The 24,633-nt window shown below is 46.7% G+C and overlaps 1 long non-coding RNA gene across 2 annotated transcripts in view; it reads right to left on the bottom strand.

Annotated features, from left to right (window-relative positions):
- The window catches only part of LOC309643443, a 52,629-nt gene extending 28,323 nt beyond the window's left edge, over positions 1–24,306 (bottom strand). Inside the window, exons 1-4 of one of the 2 annotated variants that reach the window (XR_014253774.1) lie at positions 21,143–24,306; positions 15,196–15,258; positions 11,900–12,169; positions 11,326–11,452 (exon numbers count right to left, since the gene is read on the bottom strand). This is a non-coding gene — a long non-coding RNA (uncharacterized lncRNA). The remainder of the gene's footprint in view (positions 1–11,325; positions 11,453–11,899; positions 12,170–15,195; positions 15,259–21,142) is intronic. The other variant, XR_014253775.1, reaches the window with a different exon arrangement.
- Between the last annotated feature and the right edge of the window lie 327 nt (positions 24,307–24,633).

The raw sequence follows: 24,633 nt of genomic DNA, 5'->3' as shown, positions 1-24,633 counted from the left end.
AGTCAGGGCTGAGGGACAGGGGAGGTTTCACGCCTATTGCCACCAGTGGAAGGTCTTCTGCCTTCTCCCAATCTTTCTTGAAAGCACTTGGTGGAGGGTTATGGTAAAGAACATGTGAGTGCTTCAAGACTTAGCAGTAGAAACTATCCAAAATTAAATAGGTGAAAATAAAGACTCTACTTTTCAGCAGTGCTGGAATGACTGAATATCCATATGCAGAAAACAAACAAACAAACAAACAAAATTCAATCCATACCTTGCACCATATCCACAAATTAACTCAAAACAGATCATAGACCTAAATGCAAAACCTAAAACTATAAAATTTCCAGAAGAAAACTTAGGAGAGAATCTTTGTAAATCTGGGTTAGACAAAGATTGCTAAAAATACAACACTAAAACACAACCCATGAAAAAAGAATTGATAAACTCGACTTTATCAAAATTAAAAATCTCTGCTCTTCAAAAGATTCTGTTAAGAGACTAGAGACAAACCATAGACTGGAAGAAAATACTTGCAAAACATAGATCTGATAAAGGACTTGTATACAGATTATACAAAGAGCTCTGAAAGCCAATAATAAGCAATCAAAAGACCTGATTTAAAAATAGGCCAAAGTCTTGAACAGACACTTCACCAAAGAAGATACATGGATGGCAAATAAGCACATGAAAAGGCGTTCAGCATCATAAATCATTAGGTAAATGCAATTAAAACAACTACACTGAGATACCACAATACATCTAATAGAATGGCTAAAATTAAAAAGACTGACAGTGTCAAGTTTTGGTGAAAATATGGAAAACATACATTACCGATGGGAATATAAAATAGTACAACCACTTTGGAAAACAGTTTGACAATTCCTTAAAATGTTAGGCATGCATCCACTATGTGATTCAACCATTTCACTCCTAGGTGTTTACCAAGAGAAGTGAAAATATACATCCATAATGAAGACTTGCACACAAATGTGCATAGCAGCTTTATATGTAACAAACATCCATCAACAGGTAAATGGATAAACAAATGAAAGTATATCCATACAATGGAATACTACTCAGCAACAAAAAAGAATAAACATGGATGAATCCCAAAATAATTATGTTGAATGAAGGAAACCAAACAAGGTAGAGTATATAATATGTGATTATATTTACATAAAATTATAGAAAATGCAAACAAATCTATTGTGATAGAAAACAGAGAAGTGAGGATTAGGGAGGGTAAGAAGGAGTAATTGCCAAGTGAAATGAGGAAACTTTGAGGGGCAGTGATGGATATGTTCACTCTCCTGATTGTGGTGGTGGCCTCATGGGTGTAGACATATGTAAACCTTATCCACTCTCATGCCTTAAATCTGTGCAGTTAATTCTATGTCAATTACATATCACTAAAACTTTAAAAAGCAAAATTAAGTTAAATTAAAAAGCAATACATATATATGTATCTCTGATGGAAATTAATCTGAATTTATCAATCATGTTAATAAATGAAATGGATTAAACTTGCTGGTTTAAATAGAAATTGTTGGATTGACTGAAAGAAACAAACAATACTCTGTTACATCCTGTTGACAAGAAATACGTAAAAACATGAGGGCTCCAAAGAAACATATTAAAAAAAATAAGTACTCCAAAGGATAAATGTGAGAGGATGGAAAAATATATACCAGTGAAACACTAGTAAAGAGAAATCTTAAATTGCTATAGAACTACCAGAAAAAGTAGACTTAGCCGAAGAGCACGTAAAAGGGGAGTTGACAAATCTGTAGTCATAGTGAGTTATTTTAGCACATTTCTCTCATAACTGTTAGATCATAAAGATAAACAACCAGTAAGGATATAGAGGATTTGAATAGCGCCAGTAATAAAACTGATTTAAGTGGATGTATGTAGAATTCTGCACTTAACAATTAGAGAATACATATTCTTCTCAGATACACTCAGAACAAATTACTGTCCTCAATTTATTCCTTCCTTCCTTCCATCTATCCACTCATTCATCCATCTCTCTACATAGAACATTTCCAAAAATTGATTATGTGTGAGCCAATCAAGTCTCAACTACTTTCAAAGGATCAGTATCATACTGACCTTACTACCTGACCACAACATAATTTAGAAATCAGGGATGAAAAGATAACATAAAATTCTCACGTTCCTGGAAATTAAAATACACACACACACTTCACAATAAGTCATGGGTAAAAGAATCGTAATGAAAATTAGAAAACTCTTACGACTGAACTATAGTAAAAGTACATCAAAAATTTGTGGAATGCAGCTAAGGTAGAAATTAGAGGGGAACCTAATATATATATATATATATTAGAAAATTAGGAAGACTGAAAATTAATGAGCTAATATCCAGCTTAAGAAAAAGGACAATAGAATAGGTCCTCCAATAGAGAGGAGAGGGAAAGAAAGAATAGAATTAAGAGCAGAAGTTAATACAATAGAGCACAAAAGTGCAGTAGAGAGAACTAATCAAGCCCATATCTGGTTCCTTGAACAGATGAATAAAAAATCTCTAAGCAAGATTTATCAAGGGAAAAAAAAAGAGGCAGGCACAAATAAACAAAATTTAAGAACACAAAAGTACAAGTAAAAAACAATCAGTATTATGAATAATTTTATGTGAATTTAAAATTTTGTACAAAATAGAGGGGACTTCCTTGGTGGTCCAGCGGTTAAGACTCTGTGCTCCCAATGCAGGGGGCCTGGGTTTGATCCCTGGTCAGGGAACTAGATCCCACACGTGTGCCCCAACTAAGAGCCTGCATGCTGCAACTAAAAGATCCCGCATGCCTCAATAAAGATCCCGCATGCCGCAACTAAGACCCAGCACAGCCAAATAAATATTAACAACAACAACAAAATAGATAATCTCCTAGTGAAAATATAAATTAACTATTGTTTAATGAGAAATATAAAACCTGAGTGTACATTCAAATAAACTAAATTGGTGACTAAATAATGATCTATAGAAAAGAAGAAACCCTCATCAGATGACTTAATAGGCAAGTCCTTCCCAACTTCACACACAGACAAAATCCCATGACTAGAATACTCCTCTTTATTTATTTATTTATTGGCTGCATTGGGTCTTCCTTGCTGTGCGCAGGCTTTCTCTAGTTGCAGCGAGCCGGGGCTACTCTTCGTTGCAGTGAGGGGCTTCTCACTGCGGTGGCTTCTCTTTGTTGCGGAGTACAGGCCCTAGGTTTGTGGGCTGCAGTAGTTGTGGCATGCGGGCTCAGTAGTTGTGGCTCGCGGGCTCTAGATAGCAGGCTCAGTAGTTGTGGTGCATGGGCTTAGTTGTTCCGTGGCATGTGGGATCTTCCCAGACCAGGGCTCGAGCCTGTGTCCCCTGCATTGGCAGGCGGATTCTTAACCACTGCGCCACCAGGGAAGTCCCAATATACCCCTATTTAAAATACAAACTACACTAGAGTTGAGATGAGTTCCTTCACTCTTTAATGAAGCTGGTAAAACTTGCCATCAGGACAAGGAAAGAGGAAAATAGAATGGAAGATTATAGTTCAACATCACTTATGAATGAGTGCAAAAATCTTAAAAAAAATTAAAGAAATTTATGAATGTATAAAAGAAATTATACTTCATGACCAAGTTTAGCTTAGAATTTAAAACATGAGTCAATATTAGATAATCAATGTAATTCACTACAGTAACATATGAAAGAGGGAAAGTATTTTATTATTTAAATAGATGCAGAAAATGTACTTGCTGTAATTCAACACCCATTCATAGTAAAAATTATTGGCTACCTTGGAGCAAAGGAGATTTCCTTAACCCAACAAGCAGTATCTATCCCTAACCTGAAGCCAACTTCACACTTAATGGAGAAACATAAGAATGACTCTTGTTAGAATCACAGGTGAGATAAAAGTGCCAGGTCCTGCCCAGGGAAGTGAGATGAGAAAAAGAAATAAAAGTATAAAGAGTGGACAGGGAGAAACAAAGATGCCATTTTTACAGATAACATGACTCTGTACTATATATAGAATTGGAGAACAGAAATTATTAGAAACTTCAGCATGGTTTCTTAATATGATACCAACATATAAATGGAACACAATATTACCTATGTTTACATTCATCAGCAACAGTGAGGAGAAAAGATTATATTAAAAAAGATCTAAACCTTACCCAAATAGAGTATTACTGAGGGTAAAGCCAACTGCCCTAATGAACTTCAAATTGTCAGTGACATAACACAATAGAAGTTTCTGTCTTGTTCACATATTAGTTCAAAGCGGTGGTAGGTGATTCAGAGACTCAGGCTCCTCTCCTTCTGCCTTGTGGGTCCACCCTCCCATAGCATCTCGAAGTCCCCTGCATCCAGCTGGCAGCCAGGGGAGGGGACAGTGGGAGGACACATTCACTTTTCTCATCACGTCCCACCGGGAACACCAGTCTCATGGCCACCCTTGGATACCAGGAGGGCTGAGATATTGAGCCTCCGGCTGTGCAGCTGCCTCCAGCAAAAACTTCACATGAAGGAAGGGGGTTACAGACCTGTGCAGGACAACTATGCATTGTCTGTCACAGATTAAAAAATAAGGCACCTAGGGGGCTTCCCTGGTGGCGCAGTGGTTGAGAATCCGCCTGCCAATGCAGGGGACACGGGTTCAAGCCCTGGTCTGGGAAGATCCCACATGCCGCGGACCAACTAGGTCCGTGAGCCACAATTACTGAGCTTGCGTGTCTGGAGCCTGTGCTCCGCAACAAGAGAGGCCGCGATAGTGAAAGGCCCGCGCACTGCGATGAAGAGTGGCCCCCGCTCGCCGCAACTAGAGAAAGCCCTCACACAGAAACGAAGACCCAACACAGACAAAAATAAATAAATAAATAAAATTTAAAAAAATAAAATAAAATAAGGCACCTAGAAATAAACCTAACCAAAGTTGTTCAAGACTTTTATTTTTTAAAAATGTTATTGAAAGGCACCAACGAGGATACAAGTGGAGAGAAACACCATGCTCATAGGTGCAAGAAGCCAATATCCTAACAGTGTTAATTATCTCTGAATCAATCTATGTTTTCAATACAATCATAATAAAAATCCACCCTCAATTTTTTTTGTGGAACCTGATAACCAATTGTAGACTCTAACTGAATGAACAAAAGACCCAACATCGCAAAGGTACTTGGAAGAGGAAGGAGTGAATTCTTCTGGCCAGATATCAAGACATAAAGTTATAGTAATCACAGCAGCATGGTATTAGCACACGGGTAGATCCATAGTCAGGTGGAACTTAAGATACTTCAGAAGTGTCATTACAAATACATGGCAAAAGGATGAAAATATTTGGTTATCTGGATGGAAAAAAATAATACTTTTTGCTACACCAGATATTTCTGCTACACCAAAAGATAATTTCCAGATGGATTAAAGATCTGAATGTGAAAAGCAGAAATTAAAAAGAGGGTTGTAAATTTATATCAAATTAAACAAGACACAGCACAAACTTTAGAGAAAAGTTGAGAATTTTGACTACATTAAAATCAAACATTTCTGTTGCTCAAAAAACACCGAAACCAAAGCAAATATGTTACATATCGGAAGAGGATAACTACCACCCATAAAACTAAGAAAGAATTAATAACCAGAATATATAAAGAACGTCCACAAAGCAATAAGAAAAACATAACACCCCCCGCAGCGAGCAAAAGAGGAAACCCAAATTGCCATAAGCATATAAAAAAATACACAGTCTCTATCTGTTTAGACAAAGGCAAATTAGAACCAGGAGACATTCTATTGCATCATCAGATTGGCAAAATTTTAAAATTCTGCCAATACCAAGCATGGGAGAGGATGTGAAAGAAAGACAACTCAAACACACCAATGGTGGAGGTGTAAAACGATACCAACATTTTAGAGAGCAATTTGGCACTATTTTATAAAATTGAAGCAGCAAATATGTCCTGACCCAGCAACTCTGTTTCTGAGAGTAGATCCCAAAGAAACTTTGCATGTGGACACAGGAGACATGAACAAGAACATTCCCAGCAGCAGTACAGCAAAAACCTGGAAGCAGCCTAAATGCTCATCACCAGGAGAATGGATAAACTAACCATGATGGTTAGTTTACAGCAGTGAAAATGAATCACTAGGCCACTGTCTAACATGGATGAGTCTTAAAACCACAATGTTGAGTGAAAGAAGCAAATGACAGAGGATTAATATAGAATTTAAAGTACGAAAGTTTTACTTTTTTAATAGCTGCACCCCTCCCCAATTAAGTTACAAATAGGGTCAGCAAACTTTTTCTGCAAAAGGCAGACATAAATATTTTAAGTGGTGCAGACCACATACAGTCTCTCTCTCTTCCCCTCTCCCCTTCTCCCCCCATCCCTTTGTGGAAAGGTGGGGGGAGGAATAAATTGGGAGATTGGGATTGGCATATACACACTACTATATACAAAATAGGTAACTAATAAGGACCTGCTGTATAGCGCAGGGAACTCTACTCAATACTCTGTAATGACCTATATGGGAAAAGAATCTAAGAAAGAGGGGATATACGTATATATATAACTGATTCACTTTGCTGTGCAGCAGAAACTAACACAACATTGTAAATCAACTATACCCCAATAAAAATTTTTTTAAAAAAGCAAATCAAAAGAAAAATCAAAACCATCCTTAGCCTGAGGGCTGTAGTTTGCCAACCCCTGGGCTATATCAACCCCCCTTTCCCGTTGGGTAGCTGGTGTCTCTCAGTGATAACTTGGCCAGATGTCATTTCTTTCTGGCATCTTTGATGACCGAGCAGTCTCATTTCAGTATTTTAGACTCAAATGGATTTATTTTAAAACTTCAAATCAGGCTTAACTCAGAACTCAACTCCCCGCCGCTGTGCAGGGGGACGGTGTCTGCAGCCTAGCTGGCTGGAAAAATAGGAAAGGGTCTGCTCCTCACACACTCTGCGTTTTTTTCTCTCTTTGAACTCCCTCTCCGCATCCCCTTCAGGCTCTACACCCCCCAAGACTTACTCTCTGGCCCTCCTGGATAGAGCTCCCTGTGAGGGCAAGGAGATTCTGGATACATGACTGGCCCCTCCTCCTAGGTTGGGAGGGGTTGTCCATGGCTTCCTTCGGGTTCTGGGTGCTTCTGGCCAATGCCGGTGGTGCTGATAGGTGATGGTCTCTGCAGAGATGGTGCTCAAGGCTTTCTGGGGCTCCCGGTCGGCACCCACAGTCCCTTCTGTAGCTAGGTCCCAAAACCCTCCTGAGGGCAGTGGTGTCTACCTCCAGCCCTGCCAAGAGTGCACACCCACAAACCCAGCTCTGGCTCGGGCCTCCATCACTCCCAGCTGCCTCCATTGCTCCGGCTCTCTGCTAACCCCAGTGTTCTGGGGTCTGTGTAGATCCCGGGGACCTCCAGCTTGTCCTTCTGGACTCTCTGGGGGAAAGAGAATAGGTGTGGGGTAAGCCACCCCATCTTCCTCTCACACACCCTCAGCCTCTGTCGCCTGGAGCCTTCCTGGCAAGGCCTCTGCCTTTGGAAACTTCCAGAGCAGAGGTAGGCACTGCTCTCGGGGGTCAGAGGAACCTGTCAGGCACCCTCTTCTTCCCGTGGTGGGGGAGGACTGCATCAGACACTTGTTCCCAGGCTGCCCCCGAGGCTCCTCTTGCTGCGGCTCCAGCAGCAGCCCCAGGGCTGGCTTCGGGTCTGCGGCTCAGTGAACATCTGTCCAGCCTGGGACCAGGCCACCGGCCTCCCTTTGCTGCAAACACTCCAGTATCCCGGAGTCCCGGACGCTCCCCTCCTCCGGATGCAGGGGAGGAGCGTTTCGGCATGAGCTCCGACCTCCGTGCGCCCTGTCCTGCCTTCCCTCCCCCAGGCCTCCTGCCTTCCCTCCCCCAGGCCTCCTGCCTTCCCTCCCCCAGGCCCCTGGCACCTTCTGGCACCGCCAGTGGGTAGGGTGGGCAGAACTCCAGGTGTTTGGTGGAAGGCAGTCTCTTCTTGAGTCCGCAGGGAGGGACTGGTCCCCCAGCAGGTGGATTTCTGAACCCAGAATATGGGATCCTCAGAACCCTGTAGCCCCAGCTTTGGTGCCTTGGCCGCAACTGAGGAAAAATCTTACTTGGCCTCTTGTTTCCATCTACTGGCGCTCACTCCGGTGTGCCTGACCCCGCCTTCTCCCCAGTGGTGATGGGGGTGTGGTGGTCAGCGTATGCAGAGGGACGGGCACCCCAGGCCCCCAAGCCTGGCTCTGCCACGTATTAACTGACGGATCACAATACCCCCCTCAGAGATGCGGTTTGAGGATGAAATTAATCAATACTTGCGAAGAGTTTAAAATGATGCCCGGCTTCCCTGGTGGCGCAGTGGTTGAGAATCTGCCTGCCAATGCAGGGGACACGGCTTGAGCCTTGGTCTGGGAAGATCCCACATGCCGCGGAGCAACTAGGCCCGTGAGCCACAACTACTGAGCCTGCGCGTCTGGAGCCTGTGCTCCGCAACAAGAGAGGCCGCGATAGCGAGAGGCCCGCGCACCGCGATGAAGAGTGGCCCCCGCTTGCCGCAACTAGAGGAAGCCCTCGCACAGAAACGAAGACCCAACACAGCCAAAAAAATAATAATAATAAAATAAATAAATAATAATTAAAAACAAAAACAAAAAACGATGCCCGGCACAAAGTGATTGAATTCTAAAAGTTTGCTGTTAATCTCATCACATTGAATAAGCCACCTCACCTCTCTGAGCCTCAGTTCCTGGCCTGTAGAATGAGGCTCTAACACGCCACGGTGGGATTCGAGGATTAGCTGAGAGCCAGCGCCCGATCCCAGTAGACGCTAGTTCCCTTCTACCTGCCTCGGCTTCTGCTATTGTCAGTTTAGCAAGCCAGGCCTCAGAGCAATAGGGTTTGTCTGGATGAGCAGGAGCTGCCGTCCCTGGAAGGCACTGTGCCAGGCAGGCCAAAGCAACATACGGAGCAAAACGGCCAAGATCCATTTGTTTGACTGGAAGCAACAGGAGAAAAGCATCACGGCGCCTTAGTGCCTTCCGTCCACTGGGATGAATCCTGGGCAGGGAGGCACAAGGCTTGGGTTCCGTGAACTGTTGTACAGTATTTGGCAGGAGCCTGAGGCCTCTCTTGGCTGCTCTGTGTATTGAGAGAGGCAGGTGATGTGCACCTCCATCTGATTCTGGCCAGTCACTCCCCCTCGACCCCATCCAGTGCCCATTCTCCCTCTCTCTCATTCTAATGCTCTCTCATCAACCTTTCATCTTGATTATAGTTTTTTTGGTTTTTTTTTTTTTTTGCTCATGGCACCAGATTTTGTTATTCTCCGGCCCAGCATGTTCTTTCCTCCCAGAGGCACTTCTCTGCTCTGCCTGGAGAATGATGATGAAGTGACATCTCCATGGAAACAGATGTTGATCCCACAGTTGCTTAGCGGATGTGCTGCAGGATGATGTAAGCCATGCTCTGGTTTCCAGGGGGGCTTGGTATCCTTTGATGTGTCTGCACTAATGGGGCTGGGGTTTCTTCCCTTGCTTCTACCTTTTTTATGTAAAAGTAAAAAGCAAAAAGAATGGGAAATGTACCTTCTTTGGGAGGAATGCTTTTGTAAGGAGAGCAAAGTGTTGGGAGTCAGAACTGGGTGTGAATCAGAGGTAAGATGATGAAGGTGACAGGTTTCTCTGGAGAAACAGGCTGGGGGAACCTTGGAAACTGTCCAGAAGGGGACGCTGCTGGCTAAGGAATACTCAACTTTTCCACTCCCCTGTGAGGTGCTATAGACCTTTCACCTGGGACAGCCACTGCTCCCACCAGAGCAGCCCTGCTATTTGCCTGGGGCAAGAGCACAAATAGAGGCCACACACCATGCTTCTAAATACTTAAAATTATAAACCAAGTCAACAGATTGTTAAATAAAATATATTCTACCCTCTGACGTTGGCAACTGTAGTAGCAGAATAATGCCCCCCCCAAAGATGTCCATATCCTTGTCCCCAAAACCTGCAAATATGTAATGTGGCATTAAGGTTATAGACAGAATTAAAGTTTCCAATCACCTGACTTTATGATTATACATTATATCCTGGATTATCTGTGTGGGTCTAATGTAATCCCCAGGGTCCTTAAAAATGAAAGAGGGGGCAGAAGAGAAGGTCAGAGTGATGAGGTGTGAGACTACTCTACCAGCCGTTATTGGCTTTGGAGATGGAAGAGGCCACAGGCCAAGGAGTGCTGGTGGCCTCTAGAAGCTGGAAAAGGCAAGGAAACAGATTCTCCCTTAGAGCTTCCAGAAAAGAATGCAGTCCTGTTGACACTCAGTGTGACTTCTGACCGACACATGAACTCAGATAATAGATCTGTGTGGATTTAAACCACTAAGGTTGTGGTAACTTGCTATAGCAGCAATAGGAAACTAATATAATAGTCGTGCCATGATGGCCGTTGGGAGGAGCACAGACAGAGGAGGGCCATAGGGGGTCCTGCTAACTGGTGTGGCCAGGAGAGGGGCCTTCTTGCCTGCATCTAAGGGCAGAACTGGTATTATCATAGGAGAAAAAAGAAAATCATGTCCTCCCTTTTCCCTTCTTCAGTAGCCGTTTCAAACCAAGACAAAACAAAGAAAAAGCCCAAACAAACCAAACTAGCCAAAACCTTCACCATAAAGCCAAAGCCAGCTCTCCAATTGGCAGGAGGGAGGAGAGCAGCTCCTCTGTGTTAGAAAAGATGGTGGGGCCTCAGGCCCTATTGGACGCCCTTGCGTATCTGACTTTACCACGAACTAGCCCCAACCTGGTTGTGCCTCAGGGTTTTCCCCTGTGAGATGGGACTCAGAAAGTACACCAAGTCAGGATGACTTCGCCTTTCTTTCCCCTCACCTCTCTTGCAGTTTAGTAAATTGTCTTGCTTAGCTCTGAGGGGTGTGTTCTGAGCAATCAAGAATCGCAAAGGAATTGGTGGTAAACGTTCTCTCCTCTCTCTGCGGATGTCCTGCAGGTCCAGGGTGCATCCTACCTCCTCCAGGAAGCCCTCCCTGACCTCTGCCATCCATGCTCATCTGCAGCACTTTCTGGCTGCAGCCCTTTCACATCCTTGTTTTCTTCCCTGTGAATAGTGACACATTCTGCATATTTAGTATAAACGCATCTGTTCGATGACTATTGCACGCCTCTAATCCCAAACAGGTGAAGCACGACGCTAGGCACATTGCAGACCTCACCAAATCATTGTCAGACAGTTGATTATCAGTTAAAGGATTCAAGGCCCAGAACACCTGGTTACAAATTCAAATCAAAGCCTGAAATAATTTGTAACGCGTAGGTTTACCTCCTCTGCTGAGAGCCATGGCTTGTTTGACTTCTTGCTTTTACAGCCTCCGGGACTCCTTCCCTGGATCTACTTGAGTATCTCCACGTAAACTCATCCTTGCTGCAGTCTCTGGGCGGACGCTTTCCTAAGATGGGGAGAATTTAAAGTTCAGTGGCTCGGGGGATTTTTCCTGGAGCCAGCCTGGCTAGTCCTTCTCTGGTCTTGATCTTGATCTACTAACAGGCTTTATTCTGAAGGCCATGTCCTGCCTCCGGCTACTGTTCTAGTTGCCTCTGGACACCCGAGGCCTCGACACCTGCCCGGCCCACATTCTGTTTCCTCTACGACTCACCCTGGATGGAGTCTGGGGTCCTGCTCCTGAGGCCCTGTGTCCCCTGTGTGACCTTCACGTGTCTCCTGCTGTCGGAATACCTACTGACCTGCCTGCCAGGACACCCACCCGGCACCTCTAGCCAGTTGCCCTGTCATAGCCACCTGCCTGTCCCCTCTTCTCTGTATACACTGTGGCTTCCCAACAGGACTGACTACCCTCCTGCCTGCTCTAGGTCTGCCCCCTCAAACCTCACCTTACCTGGTGCCCGTATAGCCTTCAGGTGCAGACTCTTCCTTGCTTGGCTCTGGCTTACATCTTTATTCATTTATTCATCCACGTAGCCACTCACTCATCCAGCAAATATGTGCTGAAAGCCCGTTCCGTGGCAGGCAGTGTGCTGGAGGTTGGGCTCTGTGCTCCGAAAACTCACCAGCCTCTGAGCCCGAGGCTTCACACAATGTCCCTCCCTGAGGCTCCACATGGGGAAATTACCTTGAATGATGGGTCTGATTGTGGCCACCTGTAGTGCTGTTTATAACAATTAAATTGATAACACAAGGCAGAACAAGAGAGATTAGATTACACTTCTAATCCTGATAGAATTCTTTGGTATAGTAAGAACTCATAGTAATAAACAAATTAAGCCATACGAGCTACAGTTAATTTTTAGTTATTTAATTTAACATGTGCCACAAGTCTTTCAAGAAGTCCTGGTTGAGACCTCTTTACATCCAGGAGTCCAAGAGGAATTGTCTTTAGTCAGTTATAGTTCAAGATAGCCTGGTGATCCGTGTGAGTGACAGTGAGACAGCTGGACCCATTTCATAGTGGACACAGTGCTAAGACATTATTGTTCCTCCACCATGAAGTAAAACTAGAAATCTGAGCATTAAACATTTTAATAATGAAAGTGTGGCACTAATTACACACTTAAAATTTTATATTTCTTTTTGCATCTTGAAGGGTATCTATAAGGGCAACATTGGGCTTCAGCTCAATGTTTAACACTTGGCCATTCTACCTCTGGCCAAGCTGAGTATTCACCACAGCTCTAAAAGGATTCCATTGAAGCTTTTATATTTCTTTCCTCCAGATATTTCATCCCAGTTAAAAATAGCATCTCACGCCAGAGCTGAAAACAGGTTTCTCCTCTCTTCCCTTCCTCACTCACTCTGGTTCTCAGCCTCCTCCTGAATCATGGTTGTGGAGCTGGTTCACTGAGATGTCCTGGAGATGCAAGGCAAGAAATCCCACATTTCCTCTGGGGAAACAGTGTCAGCCGGTGCCTGTCCCACTGGTGTCGAACCAGCCCATTTAAACCAGATGGTGTTGCCTCTTCCCCCCTCCCAGTCTTCTTCCAGCGAAGAGCAAGGACCCCAGCTTTTGTCCTGGTTGCAGGAAGCCTGTAGTTGCTCTCCGGTCACTATTTAGCCATGCCTGTTAATACCCAGAGCAGATCCGGAGCCCTGCACCCCACTCCACGCTCTGGGTGGAGTGTGAATGGTCGTGGAACGGTCCAGATCGTGTCTGAAAGGAGGCAGAGGAGCGGGCAGCAGCAACACCCCACGCTGATGGCAAACACCTGCAGCTGGAAGAGCTCCGCATCCCCGCAGAATCACAGCGAACAGGTGGTCCATATTTTCAAGTCAGCCTGGATTTCAAACGTCGTGTCACTTGCCTGATGAGTTCACGGCATCCCTGTGAGCCAGAGCCCTTTTTCATCTGGGGACCAAAAAAGTTACAACAGCCAGCAGAGTCACCTTACTGGCTGAGTAAGGACACAGGTCCCTGAGCTAGCTGGAACTGTAACGCCATCAGTGACATTCTCTCCACCCTGGGAACCTCCTACACGAACTTGTACATTACCCCTCTGGCCACACGCGTATTCCCTGCCTTCACTATAACTTCCATCTTGTCCCATTTTTGAGAGCAGTTTGCTATGTTTGTCTGCCCAATGGGCTGTCTTGGTTATAGGTTATAAGCAGTTTCTTTCCAGAGTTTCAAAGCTTCCTTTTTCCTTTAGGATTACATTTTATATTTTCCATGCAGTTTGCCTTTCTGGGAGAATGTTCTTGAGGATGAGTAACTTTGGTTTGCCCAGATGGTCTTCCTTTCAACCACTTTCCATATTTTAAGGATCCCTTATTCTTACATTTTTTTCAAAGTGGTGTGTTTGATTTGAGATTTTAGGCTGAGACACTGCCTTTTACTGCAAATTCCTGCCCGTATGCTATTGTTTCATCCTTTGAGGCGACTAGGTGAAATCTGCCGTTAGCTGAGATCATCAGGGCACCGTTCCTCTAAGTAAGATCTGTGTCCACCATCAGTGTGCTCCCTAAACATGCAGACTGCTGGGTCTGGCTGCAAATACATTGACTAAAAATGTGGGTGGGGCAGGAGGAGGCCCTGGAATCTGCATTTTCCCACAATTGCAGCAGGTGATACTTGTACACTGTAGAGTGTGAGAACAACCATTCCAGCTGAAGGAGTGAGCTTCCTAGATGTCCTCGGAGGCTGCTTTTCTCTGCACATCTCCTCAATCCATGGGACCCATGCTGTAAGAAGGACCCCTGTGCTGGGTTTTCTTGCCTGCCCTTGTGGCTTTCAGTAGCTTTCATATTGTGCAGAATCCTGATGGCCATTCTGAAGGCAAGCTGCACTATCTTAGTTGGACTCGATGGAGATGAATCTGGCCACAGTGCCTAGGATGGGACTGAGTGGGCAGAAGAAAGATCGGTGCTTCCCCAGATTTCCCACATGGAAGCAACATAAAAAAATGATGACATTTGAATTGCACACTGAGATTAACAGACGAGACTTCCTGAGGCTGCAAGATGCTGGTCTAGAGGCTGCAGCCTCCACAAGCCTGGTCTGGCCACGCCGAGGGCTGAGGAGATGGAACTCTCAGCACACCTGTTGCCCATTTGTCTGGAGCCCCGCATAGATGTCTGTTGCTCTCATCCAGATAAGAAATGGATGATGGCCGGTAGGAATAGAGAGGCGGGGATGAAGCAGCAGATGTTGAGGGTGGGAATTTTAGACTTAACAACCAATTAGGGACTTCCCTGGTGGCGCAGTGGTTAAGAATCCACCTGCCAATGCAGGGGACGCAGGCTCAATCCCTGTGGAAGATCCCACATGCCCCAGAGCAACTAAGCCCGTGCACCACAACTACTGAGCTTGCGCTCTAGAGCCCGCAAGCCACGACTACTGAGCCCTCGTGCCACAACTACTGAAGCCCATGTGCCTAGAGCCTGTACTCCTCAACAAGAGAAGCCACCGCAATGAGAAGCCCGCACACTGCAAGGAAGAGTAGCCCCCGCTCGCCGCAACTAGAGAAAGCCCGTGCGCAGCAACGAAGACCCAACGCAGCCAAAAATAAATAAATAAAATAAAATAAATTTTAAAAAGCCCAACCAATTAAATGGGGGGGAAGATAGAAGGGAAGGCATCAGAGGGCTGTGAGTTCTGAGCCCAGAGGGAAGTGAGGACTTGGACAGAGTAAAGACAGAGCCTGGTCTTATTGCTGCGGGAGCTGTTCCTTTACTTCTCACCTCTCTCCTCTGTGTCCTGGCTGAAACCACATGCTCTTCCCTGGTCATCTGTTCCACGGGCTCCTAAGATCAACGGGAAGAGAGCGATGCTATAGGTGTTGGAGTAGATGGCTGCTTTCTCCTCCCCAGCCCCTTCTCTCCTACTAATGATGGGTGAGGGGAGTAGCTTGCATTTCCCATTTTATTTCTTGGTCGAGTAAGGCACACACAAGCTATGTACCTTGTTCCACGACTTGCCAGGGCTGAGGCAGGGAATTTATCTCTGGCCTTTTTCATTCCTAAATCAATGTTTTGTGTGTTTTTGCAATCACCACTGACACCGCCATCTCAGCACATTGACTGATGACCCATTTGTTCTTTACATTCAGGCTCAGAGGCTCCTAGGCTGCACCCAAGGCTCCCGGTGTGAGCAGAGCATTCTGACTCTGTGAAGACCCAAGTCCCGGGGTCCTTTGTGCTCCAACACATCACCAAATTCTTCAGTTCACAGTGCAATACCCTCTGTGACTTGCACCCCCAAATCCGCTTGCTGGTCCTTAATGGCAATGATATGCGGGGTCAGTTTCCAGACAGGGCAGACCCAAGAGAAAGCTTGGCTTTAAACCCAGGGGTGGATTACGTTTTATGGAGCCCGAAGTCTATATAATTTTGGAGAGTGTCTTTAGGAAAAAAAAAAAAAAGAAACATATACTACTACTTATGAATAATTCACAGAAAACGCGGGACTGTGCAATTGAGGGGCCCTGAAGATTACGCTCCCTTAGCTCCCCAGTCACCCTTCTCTGCTCAGGGCTGCTGATGGCAGGCAAAACCTTGGGTCACTTCTCCCTTCTGCTCTCATCTTGCCTTGTGCAAGTGCAAAATCACAGTATCCTTGCATCTGAAAAAGGCAGTGTCATCCCAAGGCCCCAGAGGCCCCTTTATAAATGTCAAGCTAATTATTGGATGATGAGATAATAGCTACAGTGTGTGCCGTCTGGGTCAGCTGCTGCTGCTGCTACCAAAATACCCCGCGGATGCCAAGTGACATGTTTGCAAAGATGGGAAGGACTAAGCGCTTCAGGCCTGGATGGTGAAAACAAGCTCCCAGGTCGCCTCTGGCAGGGAGACACCTCCGAGGCAGAGGATGGGGAGGGGGGTGGCTGGAGGAGGCTGTGGCAGATGAAAATCTCTTCCCTGGGGAGAGGGTAGCAGCAGAATTTCCTGAGCCTGCGAAGCTCTTTACATGCATTATTTCTTTTCATCCCCCAACCAGCCTTTTAAGGTGGGAGCGATTATTATCGCTAACTGCTAATTAAAAGAAGAACTGAGGCCACACCACACAGCTAGGAGGGGGTGGAACCAGTATTTGAACCCAGAACTCATGGGAAAGAGCACCCTGGGCTACGATCCCCTCTCTCCGTTTTTTTTTTTTTTTTTTTTCCCACATACACGGGAGGCTTGTGTTTATAAATGACACAAGACCTGCCCACAGTCAGGACTTCCCATGGGCAGGACGGAATGAGCAGTTATGCGGCCAGCAAGGTGAGGCTGTAGCGCTGCTCCTCAGGTCCCCAGTGAGCGGTTACATTGGGTTGATGATTTGCAGATGCGCTCTGTGGAAACGTAGGCACCCCACGGAGGTTGCCAGGAAGCAGGGGGGCGGGGGGAGGGAAGGAGGACATCTGATGGGGAGTGGTGGGTGGAGCGGTCAGGCAGCTGCAAGAAATGCCCGCTTCCAAATCCAGCCAGAGCAGCGCCACTTTCACCTCATGGGCTGGGCTGGGCTTCCTGATAAACTTTGTGTTTGAGCGAAGGTATCTTCACCCCCAAAATGTTACAGGACCACATGAGTCCTCCCAGCCCTGCGCCCACCACACTGGCTGTTTGGGTGGGAAGATTACACCAGGTTCTGCAGGGAAAGCAGATCCCGACCGTCTCTGTTCGGGCAATCTAGTGAGGCTTATGAACCCTCCCCTAAGCAACATTTTCAAATGCATTAGAGAGAAAACATAAGATTACAAAGGAAACCAACTACACTGAAATACAGTTATCAAAGTATTCTTTAAAACATCAAAGTTGTGATCTAGTACCGCATGTGCTTCTTTAACACATTCAGCAAGATCTAGTGACAGGCCTATCAACCACCATAATTCCCAAGCCGTGATGAGTGTAAACAATAATCTAAGATATCTGCAACCAGTACGCTGTGATAGGAAGATGGGATTTCTACTGGTGGCAAATCACAGACACAGCTACAACATCTGAGGTCCTCTGCCTACACTCGTAACAGCAGGAAATGCTAAATTTTGACCGAAGGTTAGCGAAAATAAAGGTGTAAAATTTTTTCCCATCCAAGTGTCCAGACCCTTTGAATTCTGTCCGTGGGCCCCGCAGCCCCTCATGGAAATCCATCAGCACAGCGCATGTCAGACACCTGAGTTCGTAGCCCTAATTATCAGTGTTGGTGCGCTTCTGTGAAGCAGCTGGCACAATGGCCTGGCTCGGTGAAGCTCTTTAGTGCTCGTTCTCTGCTCTAAGTCCTGGTGGCCAACAGGGCGGGGGGTGGGGGAGGAGAGGGGCGGCATTTCTCCACATCTCTTCTCACTGGATTGTGATGAGGTGCCTCTGGCCCTGAGACTGTCCTTTAACTGTCCCTCTGCCAAGGAAAGCTGCAAAAGGAGGCCCGCAGCGTTCCATCCCGGGTGCAAGGGATTTATCCATTGCCCCATGACCGGAACACTCACTCCTGACCCAGCCCGTCCTCATGCGCGCACACTGCAAGCTCGCTCCCAAGAGGGAGACTCCAGGAGGATCCATCCGGTAGCTCGCTCTGCTGTGTCCAAATAACAGACCGTCTCGGCTGCAAAGACATGGGATTAGGCAGCCTTCAGAGAGCTATTTTGGGACAAGTGGTTTCTTTTCTCTCCCTCTGATGCTTTGTTTTCAGGCTCATTCATAGAATGCCACGGAGGTCACGGGAGCCGAGGAGAGGTGGCGCTTTCTCCCCCGCACCTATGGTGGAGCGGGGTGGGTGTAGGGCGCAGGGCTCAGCTGCCTCCCCTACTTCTCGGGAAGGAACTGCTAGTTGTTTGCAACTTCTCAGAAACCCCAGAGCAGTGTCCACTCACCTCGCAGGTGGCCCCGTGTTTTGGGGGGGGGCTCAGGCTGCAAGATGGAAAAGGGCAGGGTGGGACCTGGATGAGCCTGGACTGAGCCAAGAATGTCAGAGCTGGAAGGGACCGCAGAGAGCATGCAGCCCACCCTCCTCATTGCCCAGATACGGAACCTAAAGCCAGGTCCCAGGGGTCAGGGGCCGAGCCAACACTGGCAGCCCTCATCCCCTCTCCTCAGACCTCACCCGGCCTGAGCCTCAGGCGGATCTCGCCCTTGAGGGCTTGGTGAACCCCCTGGACTGTGCAGTAGCTCCTGCCACCAAGCCTCTACACAAGAGTACTCAGATCTCCTGCCTGCAGACTTTCCCTGTCTCATCTGCCCCTGCCTAGCTGGAGCGATGCATCTTCCTGCCTTGGTGCTGGAGGTGCGCCCCATCCGTGCCCCAGCACCACCCAGAGCTGGTGCCACTCCCAAGGGTGGCTTTGCCTGAACGGGGCTTGGGGATGAGGGTGGGACCACTTCTTGCTCTTTGAACCCCCAGTGCCGGCCACCAACCTGAGGGTCAAAGTACGTGTTCAGAAAATATTTACTGACCGACTTTATTAGGCACCAGCTATGTACCCTGCACTCTGCAACATCCAAAGCATAAATGCTCTTAGCCTTTGGCAACTTTATAAGCCAGGAGGAGAAACAAGATACCAACCCTGCCTGGCAGGAGAGGAGCTCACTGAATTGGACACACAAATAAGCAAGATTTGAGGAAACAGAAGGGCAACAAAATGCAAGTATAGTTTCTACTACCTCCAAAGTGAAGCATGCCCGCTGATTCATTTATTCGAATGCACGGTCACAATGTTGGTCTTCTATTTATATTTATTTTTAGCTTTTTACTTGGCTGTGTTTATATTTTTTGAAAGTTTTAATGTGCATAATGTATCTGTGCATTATTATACAAATAAATTAATTCATGCCATATAATTTAGAAATAACTACACATTTATTGGAGGGCGTGCTGAAAGATGTTTTACTGATAAGAGTATTGGATTTAAATGGGTTTAAACTGTGCTGGGTGAGAGCCTTCTGGCGAAGGGAGAATCAGGAGGGCTCCCTGGGGGTCTGCACCCCCTTCCCCTGACCCCGCTCAGTACTCTCACTTCTTCCCAGAAGATGAGGCCTGCCATCTGAGCTCTGGACTAGCCATCTGCAGCTCCAGCCCCTGTCGCCCGGAGCCATCACCCCCCAGGCCTGGGCAGTGAGCGGCGACGGGCGACGGGGCTCTCAGTCTGCCCTGCCCCCTCACCGAGGGGCCTCCGGGGAGAGGTGCTCCATTGCTGGAATGGGTCTCAGCCCCAGCCGACCTGGGAGAGCAGTTCTGACGTGGGGAATGTGGATGGAATAACTTTCTGTTCAGCTTTCCCAACAAAAGCCACTTGTAATTTATGTCCCTGCACATACCGTTCCACGTTTCTGCTCACATTCTTCCCGCTGCTGCCTAGAAGCCTTTAAATTTGCAAACAGCCCTGCTTCGGCATTTGGGAGGTCAGAGCCATCCATCACCCCCGTGTTTTATTTCCACAGGGATTCTTGAAGTCCCCACGGAGAGCCAGGCTTGGGGACGGGGTACCTGCGATTCTAGAGAAAGACGACCGGAATGGGAAGAAGGCAGAGACCCTCTTTTTAGGACTTCATTTTAAACTTTGTGCCAGGTACCAGGCTGGGTACTTCATAATGTAATTGGTCCTCCCGGCAGACTTGGGAGGTACTGATTATCATTTGTAAAATGAGGAAATTGAGGTGTGGTAGGCTAACATTCCCTGCCTCTGCCTGGGATGTCCATGCTCTAAACCACAAAACCTGTGACTAGGTTCCCATACATGGCAAAGGGGCTTTGCATATGTGATTAAGGATTTGGGGATGGGGAGACTGTCCTGGATTATCCAGAGGGACACAATGTCATCACAAGTATCCTAATAAGAGGGAGGCAGGAGGGCCAGGGTCAGAAAGATGCAGTGATGGAAGCAGTGGTCCAAGTGATGCAGGGCTCAAGCCAAGGAATGCAGGAAGCCTCTAGATGCTGGAAAAGGCGAGGAACTGGATTCTCCCTCGGAGCCAGAAGGAGCACAGCCCCGCAGACACCTTGATTTTAACCCAGTGAGACTGATTTTGGCACCTTTCCTCAGAACTGTGAGGTGAAAAGTTTGTGTGGTTTAAGGAGCTAAGTTTGTGGTCATTTGTTTCGGCAGCAATAAGAAACTAATACACAAGGCATTACTTTTCCCAAGGCCACAGAGCTGGGGAGTGGCAGAGGTGGGATGTGAACCCAGGTCGGTCTGACTCCACGGGTCCAAAAGATGTTAAGAAACTTTTCAACGGAGCTCAGAGCTGATAAGCTGAAGGTGCTATTGCTTGGCCAGGTAAGAGAGGTGTCCCAGGCCTGTGGCAGAGTTGGAGGGACAGATGCACTGGACAGAGGGGTCCAGGCTGAGTCAGGAGGTGAGGGGAGTACTAGGTACCGAGAAGCTCACAATTGCAAAATGGCTCTATCCTTCCTCCTCGAGGACCCACGATGATCTGACAACCCTCTGTTCCCGCAGGGCTTAGGACGCAGGTTCTGCCCCTTCAGTGACCGCAGCTGGCCAAGGCTTCTGCCAACGGACAGGGCTGGGCTGGTCTGGGGGCAGGGCAGCAGGGCTTCTACCCTCCTCTATGTGGAGGCAGGGTGGTCTCCCATGACATTCTCAGAAGAGGCCATGCCCAGCTCTGCCATGACCAACCATGGGACCCTGGATTAATCACTGAATCACTCCTGTCCTTAGTCTCCCCATCCAAAAAATAGGATGACGGTACCTACCTCATAGGGCTGCTGGAAGGATTGATTGCACGTGGGTCTAAGGGGAGCTGAGTCTCAGCTGGCATGCAGAGCTGTGGTGGTGACCGTACCTTCCCTTTGTCAAGGGTTGGTAGGTGCCTCTGCTGTACTGGTGGCCAAATGATTTTAATGGCACCCTTGAGTCCAAGTCATGGGTCCTTAGCTCCAATTACCTGCTTCAGCCACCACTGCTGGTGAATATGAGCTCGTGGGGCTGCCCTCCCGTTCTGAGCTTTCACTCCCCTGTAACAGAGAGAAGTGATCTCTCAAGCTCTTCCCTGTGGGGGACATCTGGCGACCTAGCGCCTCTGGCCAGCAGCCCTTGAAGGGCACCGTTGCTCCTGCTACCCCTCCCCTTGTCCAGAATGCTGGGGGAGGCTGGGCACAGACCTCCCTCCTTGCTCTCCCTCCTGATCGTTGTGGGGAGCACCGGGGGAGGGGGACGGGGGACAGAGGAGCAGCAGGACGGAGCCAGCAGTGGCAGCCTCTGCAAGTGATTCTTCCCGGATTTGTTTTGAAAGTTTCATTCGGTGACACATCTACCCATGTCGCTATATTTATCTGTGAGAGAGGCAGGATATTTTTGAACGGATGTAATTTCTGGCTCTTTCCCTCCAAGAAAAAAAAAGTTTCTCATTCCTATTCATGTCTTCCTGCCTCTGCTCCTGCCTCTTCCACACTTCTGTATAAACACACCCATGCACACACACACGCACACAGCAAGGCAGACCCTTGGTTCAACAACTGCTATTCTGAGAGTCTGTGGCTGACTCAAGCCTAGGTAACGTGATGGATAAACAGACAGAAAGGCGGATAGACTGAGAGAATTGAGAGAAATTGAATAAATGACCAAACTCACAGTGAAGAAACTGTGGATTTGGGTGTTTATTTTTTTTCTCTTCCAACTTCACTGAACACATGCTTAATAGGAGGAAAACTGACTGAGGGCCACAGAGAAGGCCCCAAGGGGCACCAGCCAGGGCCGGGGGCTGGAATGAGCAGTTTGCTCTCTGACTTTGATGGAGTTGCCGTGAAGACAGACCAGGCTCACAGCTGACCCAAAGCTGAGTGCGGGCGTGAGAAACCCGAAGCCAAGTTCAGGATGGCAGGGCGAGCTTGAGAAGCAATAAGATGAACTATTACAGGATGAACACCTTCAGTTCTGCATTCACATGAAAATAACCAGCAACCTGCAAATGCCTCCAGGAAGTAAATCAGGGAGGTAGGAGATGGGGAAACAGGACTCAGGCCTCTGTAGCTGTGTCATGCACAGATTCCAGGTGTGACTGCCAGGCAGCCAAAGTCATGGAGATTTCCTTCTATGTTCCTTCTAGAAGCTTTACAACTTTAGGTATTACATTTAGGTACATTTAGAGTCACCTTGAGGTAATTTTTGTATAGGGTGCTATGTATGGCTTAAGGTTTGCTTTTTACATTTTTTGCATATGGATATTCAATTGTTTTAGCATCATTTATTAAAAAGAGCATCCTTTCTCCATTGAATTGCCTTTGTACTTTTGTGAAAAATCAGTTGACTAAATATGTGGATCCTGGGACTTCCCTGGTGGTCCAGTGGTTAAGACTCCGCACTTCCACTGTCGATGGCATGGGTTCGATCCCTGGTCGGGGAAATAATATCCCACATGCTGCATGGCGTGGCCAAAAAAAAATAAAAATAAAAATGTGGATCTATTTCTGGATTCTTTCTTCTCTACCACTGATTGATATATATATATAAAATACATATAAAATATATTTTATATTATATAAATATATATTACATAAGATATATTTTTTCCAGAAGTACACATACATATAAAATATATATCATATATTTATTTGTATATATTTTATATATGTATACTTATGTACATTAATATAAATACATTATTATTATACAGTAGTATTATTAATATTTATTTATTTATATTTTCCTCCAAAACCACACCAACCTCATTACCGTAGCTTCATAGAAAGTCTAGTAAGTCTTGAAATCAGATAAGTCAGTTCCTCCAACTTTCCTCTTCTTTTTTGAAGTTGGTTTGGCTATTCAAGTTCCTTTGCCTTTCCATATAAATGTTGGCATTAGCCTGTCAATTTCTGTTAACAATTTTTGCAGGGAGTTTTATTGGATTGCAGCCCACAGATCATTCTGGGGTGAAATGACAATAACAAGCCCTCACTTTAGGGCTTCTCTTTGCACCTTTGTTCCCTCTTAGGGAACATTTCTCTTCCTGCTCCTGATCCCCCAGCAACGGACTGCTGTTAGCTGTTACTCAACACTTGTTAGCCTGTGGTGGGGATGGAGTAGGTGTCGGGAGACAGCCTCTGCTGTTCTGCTTCAGTTTCAGTCTTAGGCAGGTGCTGTGTCTTGGCTGGGGGATAGTTCAGTGATTCTGTCCCGCCCCCATCAGTAGGGGACTTACTGGTCTGCGTGTAGTTTTGCCCCTCACCCCCAGGGTAGAGGGTTTTACTCTTCTCCCAGCTGCCATGGATCCTGTGCCCTAAGGACAACATGGTTTGCTGCCCTTTCCCCAGTGGTCATATACTTCTTCCATGAGGGAGACGGGGAGAAGGATCTGGGTGGAACTTCATGCTTTTCCAGAAGCACTGTTCCCCCTCCCCGGACCTGAACCAAGAGAGAGGTCTTCCCAGGTCTCTTAACCTTCCCCCCTCTTTCTTGTGAGCATCCAGTGTGTTCCATGGAGAAGAGCCTGCCAGCGGGTGTCGATTTCCCTGAAGTCTGCAGCCCCCAAGGGGGCTATACATTCACACAGGCCCCACATGTGGCCTTTAGCAGTTCATTAAAAAGTTTGGTTGGATTCTTCTTTCCTTCTTGTATGGCATCCAACATCTATAACAGGTAAGCAAGGACCTGTGTCCCATCTCTCCTTGGAGGTGTCTGTTATTCCTTAGATTTCAGCTTAGTTTTTTGCCTTCCATCTCAGTTCTCTGATGAGTTCAAGAAAAGGGGTCTTTTTGTAAATGATTTGGCATTTTTTCGGGTAAGGGTGAGAGCAATGCTTTTTGCAGAGTTCTACACCCTAAGTGGGAGCCAAAACTCCAATAGCCTTTTGCGTTTAAAAGTATAGAAGCTTGGACTTCCCTGGTGGCGCAGTGGTTAAGAATCTGCCTGCCAATGCAGGGGACAAGGGTTCGAGCCCTGGTCCGGGAAAATCCCACATGCCGCGGAGCAACTAAGCCCATGCACCACAACTACTGAGCCTGCGCTCTGGAGCCTGTGAGCCCCAACTACTGAGCCCACGTGCCGCAACTACTGAAGCCCGTGCGCCTACAACCCGTGCTCCGCAACAAGAGAAGCCACCGCAATGAGAAGCCCACGCACCGCAGCAAAGAGTCGCCCCCGCTCACGGCAACTAGAGAAAGCCCATGTACAGCAACAAAGACCCAACGCAGCCAAAAAAATAATAATAATATAAATAAATAAATAAATAATTAAAAGTCTAGAGGCT

This window comes from Balaenoptera physalus (genome assembly GCF_965194825.1).
Source record: "Balaenoptera physalus genome assembly, chromosome: 15".
Taxonomy (NCBI): Eukaryota; Metazoa; Chordata; class Mammalia; order Artiodactyla; family Balaenopteridae; genus Balaenoptera; species Balaenoptera physalus.
This window is presented reverse-complemented; position numbering and strand designations above follow the sequence as displayed.